The 2866-nt window shown below is 37.3% G+C and overlaps 1 non-coding gene across 1 annotated transcript; it reads left to right on the top strand.

Annotated features, from left to right (window-relative positions):
* The first annotated feature begins 1271 nt into the window (after positions 1-1271).
* LOC145168014 (small nucleolar RNA R71) lies at positions 1272-1378 on the top strand. The gene has a single exon (XR_013741610.1). It is a non-coding gene; the product is annotated as a small nucleolar RNA R71 (small nucleolar RNA).
* Positions 1379-2866: the final 1488 nt, after the last annotated feature.

The following is a 2866-nucleotide window of genomic DNA, read 5'->3' as shown; positions in this document are numbered from 1 at the left end:
GAAATGAATAACATGTATAGCATCAATCTTAAAGTTACAAGATACATCAAGAGTTGATCATACATAGATAGAATTTCCTAGCCAAAAATGCTAGTTGTGACAAATGGCAAAGTTAGGCATCCTGGATCCCCCATATTTTTTTGGTATTCCTTCCATTATGACTGATGAACATTGTTCATTAAGAAGAACTTTGTACATTTTTTCTAGTTGTTGATGATTGTCGAGAAGATCTTGAAAGAAATCATCTTGGCTATGGATTCAATGAATGGGATATTAATTGGAATTCCTTTCACTTGGTTGATGAATCTATTATGCTCTTGTTCTAGTGGATGTTGCCTTGCTTGAGAAGGATAAGGTAATGGTGGTTGATAAGGATTAACCGAAAAAGTCTTTGTCAGAATCTGTTGATCCCACGACGTGACATGAAGCTTGTCATGTCGTGAAAACCGGATAACAGCTTTTTCTGCTTCAAACTTATCTTCTTCTGGCTGTGGATAGTGTTGTTTTGTGGCTTCATGAAGCATCACTAAGGGCTCAGAGATGGTGTCTTCTTCAGTGGAAATGGCCATGATGTGAGGTTGCGGTTTTGAGTTGGTATTTTTAGGGAATAATCACTCGATCACAAGTTTTTTCAGTTGCCTATTTGAGTCTTGATGTTTGTAATGGAAGCTTGTTGGTTTCTTATTGTACCATCAGTATCATCTTGCCTCTTTTCACTTGCTTCCATGAACCTGTTCAGCATTGACTCAAAATCTGGTTTCTTCGGTGGTTGTTCTTTTTGGTAGTAGCGTCGACCGGTTTTTCGATACTTCTCTTCTTTAACCTTATTGTATTCATCATATGGCAACCATTCCCTCTTAGGCTTCCTCCAATCTTCATCATACAGGTCACCACTCGAGTAGCAAACTTGCGCTTTTCAGTTACCGTTCTCATCTAAGTCACAATCTTTTGTTAAGTGTGGTCCATTGCAATTGTCACAACCTACTTGTATTGCATGTATAGATTGGCCCATTTTGGTAATTCTTCTATCCATATTCTCAATTTTTTCCATAACCGCTGCTAAGTTCTTGTTTCCTCCATCTCCACTTACTTTGCCTCTTGTAATGTCTTCACGAGGGTTGTAGTATTCTCGCGAATGCTAGGCAAATTCTCCAATCAATGCCTTGATTGTAGCCGGATCCTTATTCATCATCGGTCCTTGAGAATCAAGGAGTTTACTTGTGGTCAAGTTTATCCCATCATAGAAAATAGACACTTCTTGTTGCACATTGAGGTCGTATTGAGTGCAATTTCTTAGAAATCCCTTATATCTCGCGCACGCTTTATATAAGGATTCATCGTCGTTTTGTTGGAAGTTTGCTATATTCTTCTTGAGTTTGGCTATATTTGAAGGACGGTTGAATTGTTCAATGAATGCTTCACGAGGGTTGGTCCAGGTTCTAATTGTTCCAGGTGCTAGTGATTTTAACCAAATTTTGGCATCTCCTGTAAATGTCACTAGAAGCATGCTGAGTAGCACTGCATCTCTTGAAATATTTGGAACATTGAAGTAGTTTGCAATGTCCAATACCTCATCAATATGTTTAAAGGCATCTTCATAGTCTTTCCCGGAAAATGAAATATCCTTAAGCATCGAGAGGATATTTCCCTTGAGCTCAAAATTCTTCGTGACGCGAATTTCTGGTGGAACGAGACCGGGACCGTTGTCGTTACACATCTGCCTTTTGTACTCCTCCATGGTCATTGTTTCTATATCTGCCATTGCTTCTATCTCGCTCTTGACTTCATCTTCTTAATCGCTTTTTGTTCCTGGCTCGTATCCGGTTCCTTTCTTGTAAGGAGTCTTCAAAAAGCTTTCGAACTTGTCCACGTGAAAACAACTACTTGATTCGTCGACCTTCTTATCTTTCTTTTGGTGGAATGCGGACTCTGGATCTTCAAGTGGTGGTGTGATAGGAAGCTGTGATCCCCTGGTCATAAATCATTGAAAAAAACAAAACAAAAACCGTAAAAACAAACTAAAAAGTAAATAAATGAAAAACTGAAAATTCAGATCTCACGTCGTGACAGAGAGTTGGTCACGACGTGAACACTGTAAAAGCAGAAAAATTAATTTAATGCAGAAAATTAACTTTTTGCGGTTTTGACCCCACAAAAAGGATCGATTAACCTAAATCAATTAAATAAAAGCATAAATAAGTCTTTCCTCAGCAATGGTGCCAAAAACTTGATGTGCACATATATACCTACCGGTTTTCAAGTTATAAAACCTAACAAAACTTATCTACTTATGCACTTATAGGCAGTGTACCTAGTCAGTTTATAATATCGAAAAAGTAAGTCGGGTGTCGATCTCAGGGAATGGAATTTAGCTAATAAAATCACTACTAAAAATTAATCTAGAAAAACAACTAAAGTGGGGGGTTTTTTTATCTAATTTTGCACGTTCAAATTAGCTTAAGTTACTTAAATCACTAATCAACTAACGCAAACAACTAACTAAATACGATTGTAATCAAAAGAATAAAGACACTTCCGTTTAGCTTTGAATCCCCTTTTTTCCTATGGTTAGTTTCAATACATGGATTAATTTAGTTGGTTACCAATATGTTGGAGCATGAAAATGCTCTACAATGTTGAGTGTTTATTAGGTTAGAATATTCCCTTGTATGAAAAGCATATTCCCTCCACTAGTATATAAAGTGGAGGTGATGGTCATTTTTATTGTAAGAGTGCACTATGTAGACTTTGTAGATTAGAGAGAGTGTGGTGGGATCTCTCCCACCAAGGGAGAGTTATCTCTCCCAACCATGAGTGTTCTTGTAATATTTTATATCTCTCTATCTATCTACTACAGTTTTACTCA

Source organism: Lactuca virosa, chromosome 3, assembly GCF_052849685.1.
Source record: "Lactuca virosa cultivar CGN04683 chromosome 3, Lactuca_virosa_CGN04683_v6, whole genome shotgun sequence".
NCBI lineage: Eukaryota > Viridiplantae > Streptophyta > Magnoliopsida > Asterales > Asteraceae > Lactuca > Lactuca virosa.
This window is presented reverse-complemented; position numbering and strand designations above follow the sequence as displayed.